This window comes from Somniosus microcephalus, chromosome 13 (genome assembly GCF_052327205.1).
Source record: "Somniosus microcephalus isolate GS21.2 chromosome 13, FLI_Smic_1.0, whole genome shotgun sequence".
Classification (NCBI taxonomy): Eukaryota; Metazoa; Chordata; class Chondrichthyes; order Squaliformes; family Somniosidae; genus Somniosus; species Somniosus microcephalus.
The window spans coordinates 151,964,012-151,976,573 of NC_140999.1; the positions used below are offsets into that span (position 1 = coordinate 151,964,012).

Here is a 12,562-nt window from a genome sequence, read left to right on the forward strand (position 1 = left end):
CTCTCCCTTGGTTCTTCCACTTCACTGGCTGCATCTCTGTGCTGCTCCCACTCCATGTTGTTGCTGCTGCTCTGCAAACAACGAAGGTGCCCACCCCCACCTTCCGTTGGAGCCCCAATCTCCCGACCCCTAATCCCCTTCGCTCCTTGAGACCCCATTCCTCACTGAGCCCCCATCTCTCCCAAGCCACCAGCTCCCATTCCCCAGTCGCCATCTCTTCTCACCCCCAATTTCTGACCCCCCGCTTTCAGACTCCCTTCACAGATTTTAGAGACCCTCACCCCTCCAAATTCAGATCCTCTCCTGAATCAATCAGGAGACCCACAATCCCCGACTCTCCAGCCACCTCCCGACTGCACTCCATGCGGTTGTGGCTCTCTGCGGAGGTGGTTGGATGATATCATGGAGCGGTGGAAAATTTCATGTGATGATCGTCACATAAATAATCTCCATTAAAAAAATCCAACGATCTCCTGGGCTGCTAGAGGCAGCGCTCTGGAGACCCACATACCATTTCTCAAGAGTACCGCTCATTCTGAGAGCGTGGGGAACCCTATGCCCATTGCAGTTCCTGGCTTTTGTGGAATGACGAATACTCAGCATCCATAGGGGCCGAGAATCCACTTTATCCCGGAGATATAGTTGTGCAAGCATTCAATCCCAGAGAGAAAGCGGTTTCTCTGCCATTATTCAGAAGTGGCCCTAGAAATAGTAGATGCATTGCTGGTCAGCTTCCAAAATTCGATAGACTCTGGAACAGTACCCATGGATTGGAGGGTAGCTAATCTTACCCCACTATTCAAAAAAGGTGGTAGACATCAGTAGTGGGGAAAATGCTACAGTCCATTATAAAAGATGTAATAGCAGAGCACTTGGAAAACAGTGACAGGATCAGACAAAGTCAACATGGATTTATAAAAGGTAAATCGTGCTTGACTAATCTACTGGAATTTTGAGGATGTAACTGGTAAAATAGATAAGGGAGAACCAGTGGATGTGGTGTATTTGGACTTTCAGAAGGCTTTCGATAAGGTCCTGCATAAGAGATTAGCGTGTAAAGTTAAGGCACATGGGATTGGGGGCAAGGTATTGACTTGGATAGAGAACTGGTTGGCAGACAAAGCAAACAGTTGGAATAAACTGGTCTTTTTCCCGAGTGGCAGGCAGTGACTAGTGGGGTACCGCAGGGATCGGTCCTAGGACCCCAGCTATTCACAATATATATTAATGATCTAGACAAGGGAACTAGATGTAATATCTCCAAGTTTGCAGGCGACACAAAGCTAGGTGGGTGTGTGCTGTGAGGAGGATGCCGAGAAACTCCAGTATGATTTGGACAGGTTGGGTGATTAGGCAGAAGCAATATAACGTAGATAAATGTGAGGTTATCCACTTTGGTGTCAAAAACAGGAAGGCAGATTATTATCTGAATGGCAATAGATTGGGAGAAGGGGAAGTGCAACAAGACCTGGGTGTCCTTGTGCACCAGTCGCTGAAGGTAAGCATGCAGGTGCAGCAGGCGGTTAAGGCAGCAAATGGTATGTTGGCCTTTGTAGCGAGAGGGTTCGAGTACAGGAACAAGGATGTCTTGCTGCAGTTGGACAGGGCCTTGAGTATTGTGTGCAGTTTTGGTCACCTTATGAGGAAGGATGTTCTTGCCATGGAGGGAGTGCAGCAAAGATTCACCAGGCTGATACCTGGGATGGCAGGAATGACGTACGAGGAGAGATTGGGCTTATACTTGCTGGTGTTTAGAAGAATGAGGGGATCTCATTGAAACTTATAAAATTCTAACAGGACTGACACAGGAAGGATGTTCCCGATGGCCGGGGAGTCCAGAACCAGGGGTCACAGTCTAAGGATAAGGGGTAAGCCATTTAGGACAGAGATGAGGAGGAATTTCTTCACCCAGAGAGTGGTGAACCTGTGGAATTCTCTACCACAGAAGGCAATAGAGGCCAATTCATTAAATATATTCAAGAAGGAGTTAGATATATTTCTGAAGGCTAAAGGGATCAAGGTATATGGAGAGAAGGCAGGGACAGGGTACTGAATTTGGATGATCAGCCATGATCTCATTGAATGGCGGAGCAGGCGCGAGGGGCCGAATGGCCTACTCCTGCTCCAATCTTCTATGTTTCTATGTCAAATCTATGAATGGAGATTCCCTGCTCTGATTGGCTCCCCATGTCCCAAATGATCCCAGGGACACTGCAAACTACCTGCACCCCTGGGATACGTGTGCCCTGCACATCGGCAGTTTGAAGAGGCACAGCACCGGAACTCTGCGCCTCCCGGGAGTCCTCCGGTCCAGGCGGAGATTTTTCCAAATCGCAGGCCTCCGCCCGCGGGAGGCCTGCAAACGGAATTTCTGGGCTACAATCTTTTGAGATTGCCAGACCCTTCAACAAAGAAGCAGTAATCTACACACAACTCAAAGCATGTAAATTAATTTCACAGATCATCTTGCTGTACTACCACAAATCAGATACAGTTGGTGGGGATAACTCATACACATGCTTGCAATGTTAAGGAAGAACCTTAGCTTCAATAGCACTGCAGCTCCCATCAACACACAGTAGTTCCGATGTAACTATTATAGATTTTCTATGCTCCTCAGCAATTTTCTTCTCTGCTCTCTTGAAAGGGGATATGGTTCCTTGTTGGGATACTATTCCTCAGGTACCAATCACCTTCCAGTACCATCCCCAGGGGGCCAATATTTCTACTGGAGTCTTGAAATTGAAACACTGCATAACAGCCAAACCTAACCCTGTCCTCATTCCAATGTCCATATACATGTACTTTCAGAAGGGTTGCTGGATAGTGATCAAGAGTGATAACCCTGTGTCATATATATTCTCTATTGAAGAAGGTCTGCAGATGATCTGCTCCTAGGCTCCTGACAAAACCTCTTTGTAACTGTCCAAAAGTGTGCAAAAGTAATGTAGGTTAATTTGTCTTCTAAATTTTTTACCTGTGTGGGGAAAAATGACGAGTTTGGTGGCTCCTGTACCCTAGTTAAGACCATGAACTTGTATTTTAGGGAATTGTGGACATGACCGTGAGCGGAATTCTACCATTCCAGAGGTCATAGATTCAAAATCATTGGCAAAAGATCTAGAGAGGAGAATTCTTTTCACTCAGAGGGGGTGATTTTGCCAATGGGGATGTGATGGAGGCGGAATTGCTGCTAGTCGGGTTTTCGTCCTGCCTCCATTGACGTCCGGCCAACCCACGCTATTTTTTAGCAGGCCAATTAAGGGAAAGTCAGTGACAGGGAATGTCAGCGTATGACGTTTCATCTGTCAAAAATTTGAGCTTTGAGAAGTTGTCAAACTGACACTCTATTGTTTGATGAGTCCTTGTATTCAAGACTCACAAAACCTATTTCCCCGAGCAGAAATCAGATGGCTGTTGTATTGGAGAATGCAGCAGCCATTCTGTCACCTCTGCCGTGGAGATGCCAGAGCTTCCGGATCCCCAACCATTGAAGGCTGCAGGAAGAAACAAAGGTAAGGAAACTTTTTCTAAGACTTTTCACTCACCTCACATTTACCTCTCCACACTTGCACCCATCACTCACCTCCACAGCGCACTTTGAATCCTCTGACCCCCCTGCAGACCCACTGCTTGCCTCACTGACCCTGGCGGGGTTTCCAGACGTTGGGAAGCCCGCACTTGTGTTGGAAAAATGGGGATAGTCCTCTTAACAGGCAATTAATTGGCTGTAATTCCCTTCCCACCTCGAGGAGATGGGTCCCCGCGCGAGTCAGGGACTTGCCTTCCGGGAAGATGGCACAGAGGCAGGTTCGGTACCCGCTCCCAGTTTCTGCCATTTTCCTGGCAGTCCCACCTCCATACCCACCTCTCCAGGGCTGGCGAAATCGCCCCCAGAGAGTAGTCGGGATCTGGAATACTCAACCTGAAAAGGTGGTGGAAGATGATTCCATAAATAATTAAAAAAAAAAAAAAAAGAAGGACAGGTACTTGAGGACGAGGAACTTACATGGTTTCGGACAAAATGCGGGGATGTGCGACTAAGCACGACTGCTCTTTCAAAGAGCCAGCACAGGCACGACTGGCCAAATAGCATCCTTCTGTGCTGTAAGTGTCTATGATTCCCAGATCAGGTGCAGTACATCTAGATTCAGATTCAGATCCTTCTATTCTATTCCAATGTGCCTTAACCTGAAATTCAGAAGAACACCGCTCCTGCATCAGTGTGAATCTTTCCATTTGAGACCAGTCAACCATGTGGCCTTACTGAGTGAGACTGTGGCCTTAGTACTCATCTGAGCTGAATTGGACTGTGGATCTATATCCTTTAGTTGAAACTACTTCAGGTTTTTTCACAAGAACTGTACTTAACAGATTTTCAACTCATCCCTTTGGACTGAAATCAGTCACAGATTCCAATGATTAATCTAGCCTTCTGCACTATCCATTACATAAAACAGAAAATTAGTATGGTTAGTGCACAAATTAGCATGATTGATTTGGAAATTAAAAAAAACTATTTTTCTCTTGACAAATTTCCACTAGAAAGCAACTAATGAAAGGTTAAAAATGTCCCAGAAAGTATCTTTTGTACCAAGTACTGCCCCATTTTACAGAGGAAAATAATGACTCAGCAGAATTTTGTCAGATATATTAGTAAAAGCATCAATTTGCTTAACAGCATGAAAATCTTCAACTAAGGTCTCCCTGTTCTACTCTGCTGATGCCTTCATGCATTCTGGAGTGATTCTATACAAAAGTGCAAGAGTTGTGGCTTCAAACTGCAACGAGAGTCACTCTGGAGCAATAAGATCCCACTGCTCGAGTGACTCTCATTTCAGCTGGTTGGGAAATCTACAACCTGAGCCAGTAAGAATATTGACATTTTTGCTAAAAATGAAAAAAAACTGCAACTAGACTTTTCTTCTTTACATAAAATTTTTTAACAGAACTGTTAATTCTTCTAATGCACTAAATGTGTCACTTGGTACTGAAGTAGCTACTATGAGTAGTCATTAGAAAAGATATATTATTCATGAACATGACATATGGTGGTAGAAAATTTTATTAGAGTCGCTGGTGACTCCTGTTAATATTGCAAATCAATGCATGAAGACTAGAAACCAGGTTTTTCCTTTTTATTGAACAGTTAATTAACTACCTAAACTTAGTTCTTTTTTGCTATGCATATTCTTAATATATTTAAATATTTTGTTATCATGTGACCTCTATTGAGTTGGCAGTGTATGCAGCCTTCCTGTTCCCAGAAATAAGCCACAGTTCCCCTCCCCCCCACTACAGCTATTTTCCAATCAAGGCATAAGGGCAGACTAAAAAAAAAATTCTCATGGCTGTATAATATAATTAAGTGACAAAACCTTCCTCAAATAATATAATGAGACAAAGCAATTTGAAAAAACATTTTAAAGCTGGTTTTATATTGGTGCCGTTTTCAAATTTCACCATTTGAGAGTTGGCTCCCACTGTTTACACTAACTCTAGCCCCCTTTTGAGATTTTGAGCCTGGCACTGGGATAAGGGAGCTGGATTTAGTATAAATACCAAGAGGCAGCTCAGACACTGGTCTCCTGGAATCCAAACTAAAACAATTCCAGTCATAAGGCTGGCAGTCAGCAGCACTTTGACGATGTGCAGTTCCATATTTTCAAATGTTTGAAAATACTGGGACAGAGGGTTGGCTGGTGATGTGGGTTCACCTCCGAGGTCTGGGTTCAATCACAGTCCAGACTGATGTGCTGCATGGCTGGAAGGGCTCTACATGAAATGTTTTGGCCCATCTCGAACTATTACCTAGTGGGCATGTGCCCACAACTGCCCGCAGATTGCTTTCAATTAGCAGGTGATTTTACATTTACAAATTGCGGCTGATAGCAACAGAACCATGTATTTACCATCAGCTATGGTTGGTATAATAAACGTGATGGCTTACCCTCTTGTGACTGCATTGAAGACCCACTACTTTGTGGGTTTTAGAAACTGCTGCTGGCTTTACCAGACTTGAGGACTCTGCTTTTACTCAGTGCCTGATGGAGAATGGCATCAGCTGGAAATGTAAGTGGGGGGAGTGTAGCGGGGGAAAGCTGGCCATAGTGTCACTCTAAAGTCAGCACAGAAGTATGAATGTACCTAGAAAAGAAATGAGGATAGCTGGTGCAGGAAGTGGAAAAATGCCCACGGCACAGAGCACTCTTCTGAGTTTATGTTAACTGATTTATTGGGCAGAATAAAGAGATCTACTAGCGGTGTCATATTGGCCCCCAGAGTGCTTAGTACTGGCATCACTCACCTTCATGAACAAAGATTTATTTTAAGCCATTGCTTTTCTACCAGAGATTATTTAAAACCAAGGAGCTGCACCAATTTAACTAACAGCAGGGGTTTGACTAAGAAATGCAAGAATTTTTTTTGCTATAAAATGTGACTTCTCATTTGTACCAACTGTGTTTGGTGTATATTTAGCATGTGTATGCTAAGGGTAAAAATTTATGCATCATTGTTTTGAGTAAGATATCCTAGTTTACAATACAGCTTTTGATTTCCAGTAAGGGAATTAATGGGTACCTCAAATTCAAAGTGGTGACCACAGGGTCAATTCAAATGGCTGTCAACAGGGATATTTACCAAATTAGGAACATAACTTCAGTGCACCGATGCATCAGATAAGTAATGGAAACTTTGTTTGCCAAGGGAATCTTGCATCCCTTCCCTATGAAAAGGAGAACGAGAGGGCAAAGTAAAGGTGATATGTTTCTCAAAATTAAAGTCTCAATGCTGTCACGCATTATTGGTTTCAATGGAAAAGAAATCATCTGTTTTTCACCTGGCAATAAAAGGTAAAATTGCACCCTGTGATGAAAAAATAATGGCCTAGAAATTCCATTTTTGGGTGTGCAGGGGCACATGCCCTGCGCCTGAATGGTGAGGCCTGAGGTGCCTCCGATATTGGGCCAGCCAGCGAAGAGAAGTGCAAGATCGAGCCATTGTTAGTGTTGCAAAGATCCTCAGGTAAGTGGGTCCGGTCTAGGATCAGGGCCGAGGGTCAGAACTGGGGGGTTGGATCAGAACCGGGTGTCCAGGATCAGTGTTTGGGTCAATTCAGGATTTGCGGGGCCAGGGAGTGAGGGGGCTGGGTCATCGAGAGAGGAGGCTGAACGGGTGGGGAGGGATAAAAAGCTGGGAATTGGGAGAGGTGGCTGGGGATCAGGAGTTATCTTGAATTTATGTTCTTTTGATACCATCTTAATGGAAACAATCTATCACTTTCTTTTAATCACAAGCAATACCCTTGAAGACCTCTCAGGTCACCCTTTAACTTTCCTAGCTTTAGTGAAAAAGGGTTTATCTTCTTATGTCTCATCCTTAGCAACACCCTAATTCCCAACATCCATTAATGTGAAATAATTATCCCAGGAGATAAGAAGTGATAAGTGTGTCTAAATAATTTAACTGAAAGGTATTTACCATTTAATATGTTCTGGATGGTTATTTTTAAATGATGGTTTTCAAAGATGGTTCAGTTCTTTTTTTCTCCTCTTTGTATATCTGTATTCCCTGAAATGAGATGTCAGTAAGACCCCCCCCCCCCAATAGGGAGGCTGCATTATATAAGCCATTTAAAGGTGACGAGAAAGCAGTTTGTTTAATAATACAGTATCACTGGCAGAGCTCCTAATAGGCATCAGGATTAGAACCTAAAGCTTTAGCAGCTTCAAAATTCAAAAAAAAAGTGATTTGAGGAACTGGATTGGTGATTCAACAAGATATTAAATGCCACTTTGGCCTTAAACAGTCCCTGTCCCTTCATTTTTTTTTTGCCCATACACCATAGGACTAAATTCCCAGCTTCATGCTGCTGGCAGTGGGCCTCATTGGCTGGAGCGAATATCAGAAATTTGTGTGTTCAGATTTCCGACATGCACTCGCAGGCGAGCCTTACCCATCAGCAATGTGAAGTTGGAAAAACTACCCCTCATATTGTCTATTTAAAAATAAACGAGTAAGTAGTTTTGATTTATGAACGGCTTCTTGAAAACTAATATTGGAAGGTTATTTACATCTGTTTTTAAACAGGCAAATGTATTTGAGTTTGTTTTTCCATTTCTAAAAAATGGTGAAAGTCACTGAAAGAACTGGAATACCCAAAGTCAAGTGGCTGAAAATTGGTGTTGGGGATGAGGGGTGCAATACCCTTGTGTAAATGTTGGGAACGAACGGTCTGGGTCCAGGTTGAAAGGCCCCCCCAGCCAATGAAAAAATAACAAGTACCTCCTTAAATCCCGTAAAGCGGCCAAAATATACACCAAGCCTGGAAACAGGAATTCCCAGTCTGCGAATTCCCACGCCCGGCCATAACCCTTCCAACACAGATGACCTTTTTTGGAGTGGGGTAGAGCTTCCAGTCCTTATTAGCATACAGAAACATCTAGGAAAGAGAGTGATCTGGTATAGCCAGGTCTTGGCCAAATTTATGGTTGTTCCACTACACTCCTGTTGGAGTTATGGAAAGGCTCCAATGTTTGACTCCCAGATGTTTTAACAGATGGTTGTTGGAGGTACCATCTCAGTCCCAGGACATCGCTGCAGGAGTTCCTCAGGGCAGTGTCCTAGGCCCAACCATCTTCAGCTGCTTAATCAATGACCTTCCCTCCATCATAAGGTCAGAAGTAGGGATGTTCACTGATGATTGCACAGTGTTCAGTTCCATTCGCAACTCCTCAGATAATGAAGCAGTCCATGCCCGCTTGCAGCAAGTGCAGGCTTGGGCTGGTAAGTGGCAAGTTACATTCTCACCACACAAGTGCTAGGTAATGACCATCACCAACAAGAGTCAAACCACCACCCCTTGACATTCAACAGCGTTACCATTGCTGAATCCCCCACCATCAATATCTTGGGGGTCACCATTGATCTGAAACTTAACTGGACCAGCCACAAATACTGTGGCAACAAGAGCAGTTCAGAGGTTGGGTATTCTGCGGCGAGTGTCTCACCGCCTGACTCCCAAAGCCTTTCCACCATCTACCAGGCACAAGTCAGGAGTGTGATGGAATACTCTCCACTTGCCTGGATGAGTGCAGCTTCATCAACACTCAAGAAGCTCAATACCATCCAGGACAAAGCAGCCTACTTAATTGACACCCCATCCACCACCTTAAACATTCACTCCCTCCACCACCGGTGCACCGTGGCTGCACTGTGTACCATCTACAAAATGCTCTACAGCAACTCACCAAGGCTTCTTCAGCAGCACCTCAAACTTGCAACCTCTACCACCTAGGACAAGGACAGCAGGTGTATGGGAACACCCTCACCTGCAAGTTCCCCTCCAAGTTACACACCATCCTGACTTGGAAATATATCACCATTCCTTCATAGTCACTGGGTCAAAATCCTGGAACTCCCTCCCTAACAGTACCTTCACCACAAGGACTGCAGCGGTTCAAGAAGGCAGCTCACCCCCAGCTTCTCAAGGGCAATTAGGGGTGGGCAATAAATGTTGGCCTTGCCAGCGGCACCCACATCCCAGGAACTAATTTTTAAAAATGCACGTCTAGAAACAGCGTGAGTACACTTAACAGTAACACTACCATTGTGTGTATTTAAAGCTAAATTAGTCAAAAAGATTGATTTCCAACTACATTAATATAGGTGACAAATATGACAGCCACCTAGCTCCATGCTCTGGAATTCCTGGCCTAAACCCCTCTGCCACTTCACCTCCTGCTTATCTTTTGAGACCCTCCTTAATCCCCACCTCTTCGATCAAGCTTTTGATCACCCATCTTAATATCGCCTCCTTTGCCATGGCGTTCATATTTTCCTTATGCCTCTGAAGTGCCTTGAGACAATTTTCTATATGAAAGGCACTATGTAAATGCAAGTTTTTATAGTAGATTAAAATATGGTGGGTAAAAGTTTCCATCTCAGACAAATACCAGTTGTAGCAGCACAATTAGTTTCACTGAGTACTGCCATCCTCCTCACCCACTTTCCAGCAACAAACCTTGTCGAAGGAAGCTTGTTATGTACATTCGGTCAAGTTGATAATAATAACCTGCTTGCCTACTTTCCCATCACACTGGCCCTAAAATTGTAGGACATGAAGACATAAAATAGAATGTAATAAACACAGATTCTATGAGTTCACAGATTCTAATTGACTTTGGGGGAGAAATTGAGTATAGCCCCGTTTGGGGCGCTAGTTCTGGCAAAGCGCAAAGCCTAGCGCCAGTTGCGATTTAGCACCACCTGGCACGATATTGGGTTGCAGCACCCCTAAAGGGGATTGCGGCGCTAAATCAGGCGCTGCACGCTACTCTTAAGATGCTAACCCGGCGTCGCAACCCAATTTTGCGGCGGCGGGGCACAGCGAGGGTGCTTTCAATAATCACTTTCCCTGAGACAGTGGCGCTGGCCAGCTCTTAAAGGGGCAGGTCAATTGGCATCACCAGACACTCACTGCCTTGTCGGCCTTCAAAGCGGTGGGAGCCTACCTGTGGTGCACCAGCCTAGCAAGACATGGAAGGGGTGAGGCAGAGGGCAGAACGACTCACTGATGAGGCATTGGATGCTTTGGTTGGCGCAGTGGAATCAAGGCCAAGGAAGATGGTCGGAATGTGATTTATGTTTTGGACAGTTCTCCCGGGTGGGAGAGGCAGTTATGTGTCAGTGTATTAGTTTTGCTTTCTGTTGCCATAGCTTTCTCATGTTTGAAGGAACCACATTTTGTTTAATGAAACACTTTTCATTTACAATGGCCATGCCTGCTATTTACATGCATCTGCCCTTCACAGGCTTGCGGGGGGGGGGGGGGGGGGGTGTGTGTATCAGACCGGTTCCATTCCGGTTCTTTGAATGGCAGCAAGCATTCCGAGAGAGGGGCCTAGAAGCTACTTCTGATCAGCCTCTGACGCGCAGCCTGAGAAGAGCTGCTCGTGTAGAAGTTCAGGCCAGCAGGCATCTTCTCAGCCACCGACAGAGATGTCCTGCACCTTATCGGAGGCTGCAGATCTGGCTGAAGCAGCTGGCACAGCTCAGTCACCACCTCCTTTCTAAATCGCAGCCTTCTGACACTGCTCCTCCAGCATGTTCATGTAGGAAAACTGCTGTTGGAAAACCCTGCCAGCATAAGGTCTGCTGTGGCGAAGTCTGTTGGCCCTCCTCCATCTGGCCATGCCGCCCCCCTCTTCCAGTGTCTGTGCCCTTTCCAGATGATTCAGCAGCAGGATGTTCCCCTCCAATGCAGCCCCCATAATAAGTGCCCACAGGAAGGTTCCCCATTGTCAAGGCTCACCAACAGCAAGGTGATGGTCAGAAGGCTGAAGATGATCTGCCTGCGCTGGCTCAGTGGTCAAATGGCTCAGTGTGCAGCTCAGCAACTCTTTGTAGCTCTCGAGGAAGTGGTGTTCCAAAAATGGCTGCCGCTTTTAAACCACACCAGTCCCCTTTAAATAACGCTCCACTAGTCAGAGAGCGACTTGGTAAGGTCCAGGTAAGCGGTCACTTAGCGCCAGGCGCTACAGAGGGGGCGCCACTGAATTTCTGGTCTGGGGCGCCCAAAAGGCATTGCACACTCAAATGACGTCATAATCAGCCTGCGCCCATGAGCGGGCGCTAAGATTTAGCGCTGGCGCTAAATGCATGCTCAATATGGGGAGAGGCGCTAGGTGCCTTGCGCCCGCCCAGAAATTGGCTGGCGCCCCACTTCTTGGCCTCTAGGCGTTAATCGGTGGCGCTAACAACCGAATTTCTCCCCCCTTTGTCATACATAAATTAAGAGAATTGTTCTATTGTTGGACAACTATTCAAGCATAGAAACATAGAAGATAGGAGCAGGAGTAGGCCATTCGGCCCCTCGAGCCTGCTCCGCCATTCAATGAGATTATGGCTGATCATCCAAATTCAGTACCCTGTTCCTGCCTTCTCTCCATATCCCTTGATCCCTTTAGCCTTAAGAAATATATCCAACTCCTTCTTGAATATATTTAATGAATTGGCCTCTACTGCCTTCTGTGGTAGAGAATTCCACAGGTTCACCACTCTCTGGGTGAAGAAATTCCTCCTCATCTCTGCCCTAAATGGCTTACCCCTTATCCTTAGACTGTGACCCCGGATTCTGACTCCCTGACCATCGGGAACATCCTTCCAGCATTTAGTCTGTCTAGTCCTGTTAGAATTTTATAAGTTTCGATGAGATCCCCTCTCATTCTTCTAAACTCCAGTGAGTACAAGCCCAATCGACCCAATCTCTCCTCATATGTCATTCCTGCCATCCCAGGGATCAGCCTTGTGAATCTTCGCTGCACTCCTTCCATGGCAAGAACATCCTTCCTCAGATAAGGCGACCAAAACTGCACACAATACTCAAGATGTGGTCTCACCAAGGCCCTGTACAACTGCAGCAAGACATCCTTGTTCCTGTACTCGAGCCCTCTCGCTACGAAGGCCAACATACCATTTGCCTTCTTAACCGCCTGTTGCACCTGCATGCTTACTTTCAGCAACTGGTGCACAAGGACGCCCAGGTCTCGTCGCACTTCCC

The 12,562-nt window shown here is 45.6% G+C and overlaps 1 protein-coding gene across 3 annotated transcripts in view; it reads right to left on the reverse strand.

The window, feature by feature from the left end:
- Nucleotides 1-12,562, reverse strand: part of gdap1l1 (ganglioside induced differentiation associated protein 1-like 1) — an 83,119-nt gene that overhangs the window by 51,886 nt on the left and 18,671 nt on the right. The gene's annotated exons all lie outside the window — the stretch shown is intronic.